The sequence below is a fragment of the Hibiscus syriacus genome, unplaced genomic scaffold (genome assembly GCF_006381635.1).
Source record: "Hibiscus syriacus cultivar Baekdansim isolate YM2019G1 unplaced genomic scaffold, ASM638163v2 tig00116997_pilon, whole genome shotgun sequence".
Lineage (NCBI taxonomy): Eukaryota > Viridiplantae > Streptophyta > Magnoliopsida > Malvales > Malvaceae > Hibiscus > Hibiscus syriacus.
The window spans coordinates 1,186,272-1,201,321 of record NW_024063513.1 but is presented as its reverse complement, the minus strand read 5'-3'; the positions used below and the strand labels follow the sequence as shown (position 1 = coordinate 1,201,321).

Sequence of the window (15,050 nt, the reverse complement as noted above, 5' to 3'; positions counted from 1 at the left end):
TCACGACGAAGGGACCGCTGGTTGTCAACAAACAACTTCTCAATTTCAGAGCCAATTTCAACTTCACAACGAAGGATATTGGACTCCAGACAACGCAAGTTCAACTTCACGACGAAGGGACCGCTGGTTGTCAACAAACAACTTCTCAATTTCAGAGCCAATTTCAACTTCACAACGAAGGATATTGGACTCCAGACAACGCAAGTTCAACTTCACGACGAAGGGACTGCTGGTTGTCAATAAACAATTTCCCAATTTCAGAGCCAATTTCAACTTCACATCGAAGAATATTGGACTCAAGACAACGCAAGTTCAACTTCACGACGAAGGGACCGCTGGTTGTCAAAAAAAAAACAACTTCCCAATTTCGGAGCCAATTTCAACTTCACAGCGAAGGATATTGGACTCCAGACAACGCAAGTTCAACTTCACGACGAAGGGACCGCTGGTTGTCAACAAACAACTTCTCAATTTCAGAGCCAATTTCAACTTCACAACGAAGGATATTGGACTCCAGACAACGCAAGTTCAACTTCACGACGAAGGGACCGCTGGTTGTCAACAAACAACTTCCCAATTTCAGAGCCAATTTCAACTTCACAACGAAGGATATTGGACTCGAAACAATACTTGGATTTCAACTTCACAACGAAAGATATCCAATTCTCATGTTCAACTTCACGACGAAAGGGCCATATACATACACAACTTCACAGCGAAGGGTATCATACCCTAACAGATGGACCTAACTTCACGATGAAGGAGTCATTTGTAACACCACAACACCAAAGTCTTCAAATCAAGTTTCAGCTTCATAACAAAGTATCTTTGGCTAGAAGACAATCCATGAGCTACTTCCAATACTCTGAGTTCGATTTCAACTTCACGATGAAGGATCCAGGCTCAGAATTTTCTAGTTTTGACTCAAATTCACGACGAGGGGGTCATTTCGTATTGACAAACCAATTTCCATATCGGATTTCAATTCTACGACAGAGAATATTCGATATGACCGAAATTTGTGTCTTTTAATCTTTGCCCTATTTTTCGTTACACGAAAAAGGACAAAGAGGGGCAGCTGTAGACACTAATTTCTGTCCCTATAATGTATATTATATAATATATGTAATTTACATATTTTCCTTTTTTTTACAGGCCCAATGATGAACCAAAATCCACCAGGCCAAGTGTGCAACAGACCCAGCCACACGTCCAGCCGCATCTCCAAGACTCCATGTGTATCACGTCGTCGCACGCCTCCATCGTCGCAACAGTCCAGGGTTGCACGTCTCCCTCTAACAACCCACATTTGACGCCGATTTCCTCGGCCACCACAACAAGTAAAGCAAGAGTTTCAGTCCTAACAGGAGTCTAAAATCGGATTATCACTATAAATACACAGAGAATGAAGGAAAAAGGGGATCCTTTTTCATACGATTACCAGAGAGTACACACCATATTAAACACAGTATTCACGAAATATACCGGAGAGTTATCAAGAAAATACTTTATCTCTCGATTTCAAAGATCCTTGTTTCACCGGAGTGGAGGGGAACTTCATAGCATCAAAGAGATCTTGGCAGGAGAGGTTTGAAACAAAAAGGAAAAAGTGAAGAAGAGAGGGAATCTTCGATCGAGCGCGGGTCCAAGGAGAAGTGGTGAAAGAACCAACACCGACGCGTACAGGTTGGGAGCCGAATTAAACAACTCTAGCTGCTTGAAGCTTCCAAGGATCACCTTTGCTTTTCTTTATTTTTAAAGCATGATAATGCTTTACCACCAAAGCATCATTTGGCGTTTAGTGCATCTCTTTCTCTTTTTCAAGTAAGTGGCGTGTACAGGGAACATGTCATTTGTTTCAGCTGGGGACAACTGCGTGTTTAGTCCTCACTTTTTGTAAGCCTTACATTCCAGCTATGTTTGCAAATTTAATTCCTTTTATTTTTGCAAATTTAATTCCTTTTATTTCAAGGTGTTTAATATACTTTCAGTTCATTATAGTCACCAGGGGACTCGTGTTATTTGTTTATTCTGATATGGATATTCTGTTTCATTTTGTTTTAATTTGGTCACCACTCGTGTTGTTTTGCGTATTTTGAATTCGACCACTGATTTTTATTTTTTTCATTCCAGTCACTGATTTCATATATAATATATTATTACTAATATTTGATTTTTATTGCTATATTTGTAAATATTTTATTTTAGTCTTTTTCTTTATATATGGTTTAATTATTCCCCCAACCCTTTTTTTTGCAGTTTTTTAGCATCCCTTTGGTCCATAAATTTTTATTTATTTTAATTCGATCCTTTAAACATTTTTATTTACTTGTAATTTCAATATGTTTTCTTTTCATTTTCTTTACTATTATTATTTTTTCTTTTTGATTTATATTTTTATATTTTCTTTTTTTTTCTTTTTTTTCCCCTTTCATTTACTTAACATTAGTTTATTTATTTTTTTTATCTAACATTGTTTGAATTTTTTAGGGATATTTTTAATCGATCAAAGGTAATTATTCGAATCGGGTTTTTAAATTTAAATTTAAATTTAAATTTTTTGCAATTAAGACAACCGATAAATTAATTGGTACCGAAAGGGCGGTTCAAGGGTGCTAATCCTTCCTTGACCGTAACCGACTCCCGAACCCGACACATTTCTGGTATAACGCAGATCAGGTAAGATGGTGTCCGACCCGCCTAAATTCATTTCAAAGTGGTCGGTGGCGACTCTAACCCGTTAAATCCAAGTTGAAGCCCAATTCCGGGCCCACCCAAAAGATGGTTCCAACAGGGGCTAGGGTTTGAAGTTAAATATACAGAAATTTTAATGCATGTCTACCGCTAGATAGAAGAGTACATTAATTTTTAGAGACCATTGATTGGAATTTAAGCCTATGCTTTTCTTGAAGTACCCAGGTCCATCACTCATTTCAGGATGCATATCTGGATATTAGTATTGATTATGTGTATGCGCAAATATAAGGGTGTGTTTGGTTGGGGGAATGTGAGATTATAATGGGAATAGAATCCATATTATCACGTTTGGTTGGTTGGGAATGTCATTCCCAATAATCTTACATTACTAATAGTGGATTTTTTTTTTGGTATATTACCGGAAATGTCATTACCTCTTTTCCTTAGGTATTGTTAGATTACCGGCATTTTAGACTAAAATACCCTTAAAAAAATTCTTTCAAAAATATAATAATAAAAATTCTACGAAGGTTAAATTACAAATTTATCCTTAAACTATTTTAGATTTACAAAAAAATATATAATTCAAATTTTATATGAAGTTCATGGGTTAAAATAAAATTTTACCCTTTCATTAAACCTTTTTATATTTTCAATTTTCTAAAAAAATTATATAAATTTTATGAATTTAAATTTTTAAAGAAAATATATAAATATTTTCTAACTTATTAAAAAATAAATATATAATAAGGACAATTTGGTCAAATGTACATTCTAATATTTTTTTTATTCTTTTAACCAAACACGGTAATCTTACATTCCTGCTAAACCAACCAACAAAAAATACAACATTCCCAGTAATCCTATTCCCTGATAATCTTTTATTCACACTAATAATCTTATATTCCGTGAACCAAAATGACTCTAAATTCATGGAAAGACTTAGCAAGACATGAACATATCTATGTCGGACGCATATTCTTAGCACTTCTACCCGGCCCGAGTGACAAAGCCTTAGGCTAACAAGCTTCTGAAACTTGAGGAAACTGAAACAAACTTGGCTAGAAAACAAAAACCTAATAGGGCAATGAAAGAAACACTAAGGTAAACCCTATTCGACTTTAGAATGCTAACTATGACCCTAAACCTATAAAATATTACAATTTAAGTACTGTAAATATAAGGAGATTGACGATATAAATAATTCAAATAATTTATAATTTTATAATTCAAATAATTTCTGAGAATCACATTATTAATCATTGCACCTTTAATCTTGAAATTACAAGGAAAATGGAACAAGATCATATATAACTACCAAGGGCTTTAGTGTGGCTGCAATATTAACCATATTTATTTAAATAATTTTATGTGAACTATATTTATTGAAAAAATAGTAAATTATGTATTTAGTCACTTATTAATATTTTAATTTCGTTTTAATCATCTAATAATTTTTTTAAATCATACATAAAATTATATCTTAATTATTCACCGTTAAAAAAATGATGTTGATGCGTTCATTATTCTTGAATGAGACATATCCGTAATTTAGGCAGGCCAATTAATTGGTAATCGGACGGGACGGAAAAGGAGTAGCCACCACCCACTCGGTCACATGGGTTACCCCACTGTATTTAATCAGACGAGCTTGATGTACGGACAATTATACGCCTTAAAAGCATTTTAGGTCTGCTCCGTATATTTTACGTCTCCAACAATTTATGATTTCTGAGAAAAAAATTGATTTTGTTTTAGAACAGATGAGTTTTTAAGATGGGATTATTTGATACTAATTCGAAACATATCAAAATCAAAGTATTTGAGATTAATTTTAAAGATTCAAAATAATTATTTTCCTTTTCTTCTTCTTATTTCACAATTTCCATTTCTATTGATTTTGGAAACAAATAGAGAGAGGAAAAATCGTGAGCATTGAAAAAAATGTGCATGTCACGTGTCATGTATTTATCGAATAACTTATTTTACTGACGTAATAGAAAAATAAAAATAAAATCTTCAACACGTACTTTCATAAAATATATATATATATATATAATTTAAGTATTTATTTACCAATTAAACTATGAACTAATTTATTAATTTTATTTGAAGGGACATTCAACGGGTGTTAGGCTACCGTCTGCATGTGTGAAGGAAATTGCTCCAACCAACCGAATATTTCATGAACCAAGCTTTTTTAAATGAATAAACTTCAATTAGAGGACCAGTTTAATGCTTGTTCCAACTATTTTGTTTTACATGCAACTTTCCGTCATCAGGTGGATGCATGTGGAGTTTATTATTTTAGATTAGATATTAAATATAATTTAATATATTAAAAGAGGGAAAAAATATGAAATTTTGCATATTCATTTTATTGAAAATAAAATAAAATTTTTAGACTTAATCCGTCTTTATTATTCAATTGCTCCTTATATTTTATAGTTTAAATTTATTTTCAATACATTAAAAATAATTTAATTCCACAATTAAAATTAAAATATTTATTCGCGTGTTATGCTTAATTTTAAATTGTTTTTACCCAAAAATACTTTAACAACGAAATATTAGTTGTCATGCACCTTTTTCTCTAAATATTATCGATCTAGCCCTTTTTTCTGACAAAGCGTGGATCATGAAACGTGCATTCGCGGGGTTCTATCCGAGCTGGCAGCCTGACACCATGTTAGCAGGCGCGGATCATGAAGCGCCTTCGCAGGGTTTCGTCCGAGTTGATAAAAGACGCGTATCACGATCCGCGACTTTCATTTAAATCCATCCGTCCACCATAAATAATGTCTTTCATAAAAAATAACAAAAAATAATATAATAAATTTTGGTCAAATAATTAAATATAAAAAAATATAATATAATAAAAAAATTACCTTATAAAAACTATAACAAAATTTTTATTTAGTTTGATAGAAGAAAGAAAGTAAAATTAATTTTCGTGTGTTTTGATGTTTGCATTCGATGATATTTATAGGGAAGGAGGATGGGTGGATAGTCGAGATTTAAGGCTCGAGTAATAATGAAATGCGTAATAATTCAAGGTAAATAATAGAATGTGCGCATCATGATACATGCCTTCCTGTATGTTTTAGATTTCTCTGTGAAGACACGCTTTATGATTCGTGTCTTTTAACGTGGTGTTAGCCCAGACAAAACCATACGTATGTACTCTTCTTGGTTCGTGCTTTGTCAAAAAAGTAATAATTTGATAATATTTGTAAAAATAATTTCTGATGAGTAATATTTCATTAGTATGGTGATATATTTTTTTTAAAAACGCCTAATTTTAACTCTTCTTAAAATTTGTAATATTAAACTACGAATTGACAGACAAATTATCTCAGATATTTTCCTTTAGAAAACTGGTTGCAATCAATCAAGGTCAAAGTTAAAAACAAGTGATTAATTGTAATGACAACAACAACAACAAAACCCAATTCCCATATGTATGGGGTAAGGGGGAGGTAGGGTAGTAAGCTACCCCCAACGCCAGGTTGAGAGTAGCTTCCGTGGAAGACCTCCGGCAGTCAGAAAATTAAAAATTTAGATAAAATACAATGCATGTAAATACATAAATACATAGCTAAACAGTATTCATATGCAGTCATTAAAATCATATGTGCGTCTGTAACGGGAATTAATCCCTGCATAATAATCCCTGCGAAAGAATCTCTGCATATAGACAGAAACATAAGATCCGGCTAAATTTAAAAGAGGAAACATGAAGAGAATGATACACAGAAGTCAATGTTAGCAAGCCCAGTTCTAATCCTTCATAAATACCAATAACAGAAACGTATAAAAAGTATAAGTCATGGAAAATACTACAAAGACATTAAAAGAAGACAGAGATGATACACCCTATAGATGTGACCCACACTACTCGACTACCCTAGTCTTTAGCCTCCATATTTTCCTATCAGAGGTCATGTCTTCGGTAAGGGCTAAATCCCTCAAATCAGATCTCAAGCAGTCTTCCCACTTTCGCCTTGGTCGTCCTTTCCTTCTGGCACCGTCGACTGTAATCGACTCTACCCTCCTTACCGCATCCGACGGTAGTCGCCTAAGGACATGCCCAAACCACCGTAGTCTTCCCTCCCTCAATTTTTCGGAAACAGACACCACCCTCAAGGACATCCTAATAGCAGAGTTTGTCGTCATATCCCTCAGAGTCCTACCACATGTCCATCGAAACATTCTCATTTCTACGGCCTCAATCCTCCTTACGTGATCCTTCTTGATTGCCCAACGTTCTGATAACCTAGTATAACAATAAAAGGGAAATAATAAACAATTTTGAATTTGTTAGGGTAATATTTGTGGGGTCTCTTTCAGGCAGATGTACGTTGATTGAGACAGGAGGGTAGACATGTCGTGGACCACAGCAATCCCTCTTTCACTTTCAATCATTTATGTTTAAAACGTACCTTGTCACCACTACCGATAATGTTTAGGTAAACTAATACAAATGATGATTAATTATAAGATGTTAATTTTCTTAAATCTTTTAATTATTAAATTCATAAAATAATCTTACAATTATAATATATCATTTTATTAAATCTAATTATTGAAATTTATAAAACGATGATTTCATTATTCATATGTTTCAAACTTATTTTTTATTGAAAAAATGAAGGTCGTTTGAGTCGGACATAATCGTATTGATTGAGATGATAAAATGTGATCCTAAAATTGTTTGATTTATATTTTGTGAATTGATTATTTATTTACATTATATCATCGATCAATGCTGGAAATATTATGCTATCGAGCCAATAAATATTATTAAAATATGATTTTATCATATATCAGTCAATAAATTAACATTCAACTTAGACTGTTGTCAATCTTTTTAATAGAAAAGGACAAACTTAGAATATATAAATAGTTAGTTGACTATTTTATAATTTTTAATAGTTAAGAAAATTAATAAAATATATTATAATCAAGAGATTATTTTGTAACTTTTAGTAGTCATGAATTCAACAAGATAATATATTGTAGTCGATGGATCATTTGTATACTTTACCCATAATATTATACGTTTTACTCTACAGTTTTTACGGTCACTATGATTCGGTATACTCACCGGCAAGGATCGCCGTACATTAGCCAGTGAAGGTTCGGCGGCAAACACCCGTTCAGGTTTGTATGTGCGATATTTTCACTTGATTATAAGAATTTACATCACATACAATACGTATGCGAATACGCTTCAAGTCACTGTTTACTGTTTATTTTTGTTGGGTGTTTTCCAAGAAATTCAGAGTTATTTATCGAATTATTAATTAACCGAATTTATCAGTATAATTTAAAAAAAACAGTAGCAGGTGGCAACGTTTGTCTGCTTGTACACTACTGGTTTATTCTTCTTCTCTAAGACGTTCATCAGAGTCTTTTATTACGGCTATTTTGCCTTTATATCCACCTCTTGAACTAACTCAAAAGCCAGTTTTTTTCCATAATTCTTCTCTGCCCTTTCCTTTTTCTTATCCAATCTTTCAAGTGTATCTATTTTCTTTCTCTCTTCCCATTATTTTAATACTTTCAATCACATATATATATTTAGGAAGTCTGTGATTTCTACTTTGCAGTGCCGTCATAGAATTTGCTTTGAAACATGTACGTTTTTTCGTACAAAAAGATATTGACCGCAAACTGATGATTCTAGACCCTTATAGCCCTTAGCTCAGCCTTTGTGAAATCAATTCAAGCTCCAAATTTTAATTTACTTTTCTGGGTAATTCTTGAGTTTCTTAAATCAGCAAAAGCTTTAGATTTCGATCTGTCTTCCTTGATTTTTTTGTCTCTTGTGTTGGTGATTTGTTTAAAAGTTCATGGCGTTAGGGGCTCCATGCATGCTTTTCTAAGATAAAAAGCTTTGATTGTTTTATTGTTTTTAAATACGGCCAAGAAAATTTGTGGTCTTTAGAGGGGAAAAAGATCCGCCGGGGGGTAATATTTTATGTACTAGTTCATTTGTTTTATTTCAATTTGCGAGTTGTTGGCTATTTTATTATCTAATATAAGGTTGATTCAAATGTATTGTTCGTTTCCCACTTATTTTAGCCGACTTTCCCTGACCTGGGAATCTGTCATTTAAAGGAATTAAAGGAGATGCATCTGTATTTTTGAGTTTCTTTGCCAAAAACAAATCACTTGAGTTTTAATAGTGAGTGGTTTACTACATTTGGCTGTTTAACTTTGCTGGGATTTTACCCCTTTTTTTCTGGTTTTCATCATATGTTTTTCTGTATGTCCGATGGCTTTTCAGTGACAATTTATTTTCTTCCATGGATAAACATCAATGTTCTTTCTTCAAATTGATCTTTTTGCATCGTGTTTTAGCGATTGATGCTGTATAAAACTGTGAACTTTAGTGACAAAGATGTTGGTCTGGGATTTATGTCTTGACATTTTTTACAGGAACAGGTTTTCAAATCTTGCAAGAAAGTGATTGAAGTTATAAGAGGAATGAGTCAAACTAAAATTAAGCGTCGTGTGGGTAAATATGAGATGGGAAGGACTCTTGGGGAAGGGACATTTGCTAAAGTGAAGTTTGCAAGAAACTCTGAGACTGGGGAACCTGTGGCAATTAAGATCCTTGATAAAGACAAGGTTCTCAAGCACAAGATGGCAGAACAGGTTTCTTTTTAACTCTGCTTTCTTCCCTGTCTCTCCTTAACTACTATGTTTGCTTTGGAGATCTGCTAAGGAACTTCCATTGGCTGTATTATAACCACATTTTAAGAAGGGAAATTATACGTTTCATGTATTGTACTTGATTTCTTAGTTGTCCTCCTGCTTGCTTTTGCAGATCAAGAGGGAAATAGCAACGATGAAGTTGATAAAGCATCCCAATGTCGTTCGCTTATATGAGGTTTCTATTTCTCTCTGTGTGGTTTTGTTGGTGGGCCGGGGGGGGGGGTTGATTTGTGCACCATCTACTTATTATTCTTGTTCTCCTTGGTTCCATTACAGGATTATGTTTTATGCAATGAAATCCATATTCCTTAACAATGGATTGGGGTTTTGGAATCATTTCCAAGAAACGTATACTGAAACAAACCCTCCCTTCTTCATTTTTATCTTTAGCACTAGCCGTAAAATGGTGGCATCATGATATCTCGATATTGAGATATCAGGCTCTTTCTCCGAACTCGAACATTATACGACAACTTTGGCTTTTAGAAGCTTGCATATTTTTATGTCTGAATTGTGTACACAAATATGCACTCCCTTTACGTACCTTCACATATGATAAAAAAAGTAAGAACTTATCGTTCTGTTACATGGTTTTATCTAGTCTTCTGTTCTTATACTTTGAGCCTTCAAAGTATAGAATCCTCTTGAATCAGTTTATAATTGTTGGTCAACAACATTAAGTATATCTAGGTATCCTTTATCATATTCACTCATGCATCGTTGGAAAATTGAATAGATCTCTGGGCGTGTCTCAATTATTTTGTATGCTTCTACTCAGGTGATGGGAAGCAAGACAAAGATATTCATTGTTTTGGAGTTCGTCACCGGGGGAGAGCTCTTTGACAAAATTGTGAGTCGGTGAATCTTGGACATTTGTTTTTTCTTATTATTTAACTACAAGTTCTGCATATTATGTTAGATTCTCATCTGTGCTCATGGTCTCTTTAATCCTCGAGCTCCACTAATATTTTTCCTAGTTTCGTTATTGGTTTTATATTTTACCTTTTTTACAAGTTGCTTACTTTACATTTCTTAATTCTTAAGGTAAACAATGGACGGATGAGAGAAGATGAAGCACGGAGATATTTCCACCAACTCATCAATGCAGTTGATTATTGCCATAGCAGGGGTGTCTACCATAGGGATCTGAAGGTATTTTAACTTGGCATTGTTTAAGGACAATATGTTTATACTTGATGCATTTATGTTTCTATGCACGCACGCATATTATGCTGTCAAGAAATGATGCTCACTTATACTTTCTCTTGATTTTCTTGCAGCCTGAAAATTTGCTGTTGGATGCTTATGGTAACCTCAAAATTTCAGACTTCGGATTGAGTGCACTATCTAAGCAAGTCAGGGTAATTATGACATCTTCTTTTTCCTTCTACACAATACACAATGATTAAACTTTGATATCTGATATCTCGAGCTTCTTTTAACCTTTTATCTACTTAAACATTCATTTAAGTTTTTTAAGCTCCCGAGTCCTGATGTAACTGATTCTGTAAATGTATAGAACCGGTTCTGTTTCTGTGTGTCTTTGATGGCTTTAGAACATTCCAAAATATGTCTAACCCAAAGTTGAATTTGTAGGATGATGGTCTCCTTCACACTACATGTGGTACACCGAATTACGTTGCTCCTGAGGTGCGGACAATTGTTTAAGCACACTATTTTTTTCACCATTTGTTTAACCCCTTAGAATTAACAGTATTTTCTCTTCCTATAACATAGGTCCTCGATGATGGAGGCTATGATGGGGCAACTGCAGACTTGTGGTCGTGCGGAGCGATACTCTTTGTGTTGCTTGCAGGTTACTTGCCTTTTGATGATTCTAATCTTATGAACCTGTACAAAAAGGTGTGCATTCGTTATTTCATGTTGCAGTTATCCATTGTTATTTGTGTTGCCTGTTTTGCACTCTGATTTTCGGGATGCACAGATTTCAGCAGCAGAATTCACTTGCCCCCCTTGGCTATCTTTTAGTGCAATGAAGTTGATAACTCGAATCCTGGATCCAAACCCGATAACTGTAAGTTATTATACATGAATGTTTTTCAGGCTTCAATACCAAATTAAAATAAAGCTACACTCATGACAGAAAAAGAATGTTCCATCAAAAGTTGCTTAGTTAAATTCTTGCTGAATGTATAATAGTTCTGCGAAATATGGATTTTCCTGAAACATTGTTCCTTATGACATAACTATGAGGTTTGTAAATCTATGCTTTTGTCTTTTGCCCCTCCATCTTCAATACTATAGACTAACATGTTTCCCTTGTTAGCGGACATAACCGTGGGAGATGGAGTCCGAGAAATCTGCAGAATGGATATTAAAAATGTATAATCCTATCTGCTCTTTCTCTTTTTGCTCTTTCCCCCTCCGAAAGATTTCTAATTCGCGGCCTGCATATAATTTCTAAGGAAAGATAACTACACTATACCTCTTTATCTTACTATTTATGTATGTATGACACTGTCCATTACGAGTATATTTAATTAAACAACTACTTTCTTTAATTATGACAATGGACAATAAATAAAAAAGCCTTTTCCAGCAGGAGGGTTCGGCTTTAAGGTTCATCTCTGCATGCATTTAGTCATGCATATTTATGTTGGCCTTTAATTTTAGGAAATCATTTCCTTCAGACTTTTGTTTTGTTTTTCTGTAACATTTTCACTTGGCTTGATGTTAATGCCTACATATCTCTTTTTATGTTGCAGCGCATTACGGTTCCTGAAATTTTGAAGGACGAATGGTTTAAAAAGGATTACAATCCTCCTGTGTTCGAAGCGAAAGATGATACGAATTTAGATGACGTCGAAGCTGTTTTTAAAGATTATGAAGTAAGTTGATGTTGTCTCTCTTTAGTTATAGAACAATTGACATGTAACACTGTAGAAGGTGCTGTTATATTTGGTGCTTCTTCAAGTTTTTATCAACGTGTTGGTTATGTAACAGGAGCACCATGTTACAGAAAGGAGAGAAGAACAACCAACAGCCATGAACGCTTTCGAGTTGATTTCTATGTCAAAAGGGTTAAACCTTGGGAATCTGTTTGATGCAGAAGAGGTTTGTATCTCTGTCAAAAGTGTTAACCTTGATTTAGATGTTTATAAAGTTGAGCAATGACAGTACCAAGTATTTCTAATATTGGATCAAGAGGTTTTCGAGGTTCCGCACGATGTACTAAAATGAGATAGTTTATCGAAAAATCAGGACGAAATCGGAAAATCGAGTTTTGTATTAGAAGTAACACTTGGTGGTTCTATTTTCTGCAGGGATTTAAGAAAGAAACAAGGTTTACATCCAAGTGTCCTGCTAATGAGATTATCCATAAAATTGAAGAAGCTGCAAAGCCTTTGGGGTTTGATGTACACAAGAAAAACTTCAAGGTGAACAAATCTTACACACATATAATGAAGGTAATTATCGAAGATTATACATACAATTACTTATTTTGTATTGTATCATGCAGATGAGACTAGAGAATCTGAAAGCAGGAAGGAAAGGGAACCTCAACGTCGCCACCGAGGTAACTTGAGTTAAAGCGACATTTCGTTTAAAGCTCGGGTTATATTTTCTACTGATCAATCTGTTTATTTTGTCAATCAGATATTTCAAGTGGCACCTTGTTTACACATGGTTGAGGTTCGAAAGCAAAGGGGGACACATTGGAGTTCAACAAGGTACCCTGTCATTCTATCCTTATAATTTCATTGCAGTTTCTGTTTTCTGGTTTGGACAAACTACAGATGAGAGTTATGTAATGGCATACCATTGGTTCCTGTTATAATTTTCGATTAGTCCTTAGATCGTCTCTACGATATTATCTGAGTTAGTGTGTTCTTGAGCACATATTCTCTCTTGTGTCCTAAACCGAGATTATATTTGCCGGCGATTAAATGTTAAGATTTTTTCCTTTTTTCTCTCTCTGCAGTTCTACAGAAGCCTTTCAACCTGTCTGGAAGATGTTGTCTGGAAAACTGAAGAGGACATGAGAGAAGTGAACTGAACAATGGAGTCTCCTATGTCTCCAAGTTTAACTGTATTTGATGTTGTTTTGAATGTTCCTGTTTTGGTCCAATATCTTCATTCTTTTGTAGGAGGATTAAACAGCCATGGTTGTTCCAATTGTTTTCCATTGTTATCAGTGTTTGGAAAGCGTTGATAATTCTCATGGAATGCGGTGGTTTAGTTTACCCTTTATAAAGTTAATGATGATAAAATATTTGCAATAATATAAATAATTAAACCCTGTTTCCTCCTCTGTCTTATCCTATACAAGAGTAATGTTTGCTTAGTCATGTCTTATATAAGGTCATATTCGTTTTTATTTAAATAATATATGGTCACATTCGTTTTTATTTAAGACGTGGTCATCACATAGTAATTGTTAACTAAGTGACTTGATTTTTTGGTATATTCACACATTTTGTCTTTATTATTTACATATTCTCTCAATTTAGTCATGTTTTTAATATATTGCACGAAACAAATTATCTCAATGGTTAAAGTAATGGTTGTTATTCCTAGAGTTCACAAATTAGAACACCAACGAATGTAGTAGGGTGATTAAGCGTTCATTATCAAATGATTGAAAGTAGTTAAAACTAGTACTACTTTGTAATCACATATTTGGTCTATATTATTTACACATTCTCTCAATTTAGTCATATTTTTAATAAATTGCACGAACCAAATTATCTCAATGGTTAAAGTAATGGTTGTTATTAATAGAGATCACGAATTCGAGTATTAGCAAATGTAGTAGGGTGATTGAGCGTTCATTGTCAAATGGTTGAAAGTAATTAAAACCAATAATATTTTGTAATCACCTAAACTTAATCAAAAATACTTTTAATAAATTTAATTCTTCAATTAAATAATGATAACAAATTGGGGGCTAAAAAGAATCAGACACGGGTCTCTTAGGAGAGCAAACATGTACTCAATCATTGAGCCAAGACCAATATTTGGTGTTTCCTCCTCACTATTTAGTGTTTTAGCCAACTATGATAGCTTTCTTTACTTGGTGTTTTGGCTATGATATTTTGGTAATTGCGGTAGTAGTCAGGAGTTTTAATAGCGGTTTTGCGATTGCGATAGTACCCTTGAAATAATGGTAGTGTTGTTTTTCGATATATCTGTTATACGCAATAGAATATACTATGATCACAATCGCAATAAATATGACTGACTGAAAACACAACCGTGACCGCGATTTAAATCCCTGATAGTAGTTTCCACATGGTCACCATGCATAATCGACAAGAATAACCATAATAGAGAGAGTTTGCTAGTGAAGATGAAAGCTTTAAAACACTAGGGGTACGTTTGGTTCATGGAATGTAACATTACTTCCGGGAATAAGATTATCGGAATGTTACATTACCTTACACATTACAAGGAATGTTATGTTATTGTGTTTGGTTTGTTTGATAGGAATGTATGATTACAGTGTTTGGTTAAATGAATAAAAGATTACTGGAATGTATATTTTACAAAATTATCCTTATGATATTTTTTTAACAAGTTGAATTCCAAATATTCAAATGAAAATATTTATATAAAAATTCATAGAAAATATATTATTGTATTATTTTCAATTTATATATATTTTTAAA

General features: G+C 33.7%; 1 pseudogene; it reads left to right on the top strand.

Moving 5' to 3' along the window:
• Nucleotides 1–8,347: 8,347 nt before the first annotated feature.
• On the top strand, nt 8,348–13,688 carry LOC120194411 (annotated as a pseudogene).
• Nucleotides 13,689–15,050: the final 1,362 nt, after the last annotated feature.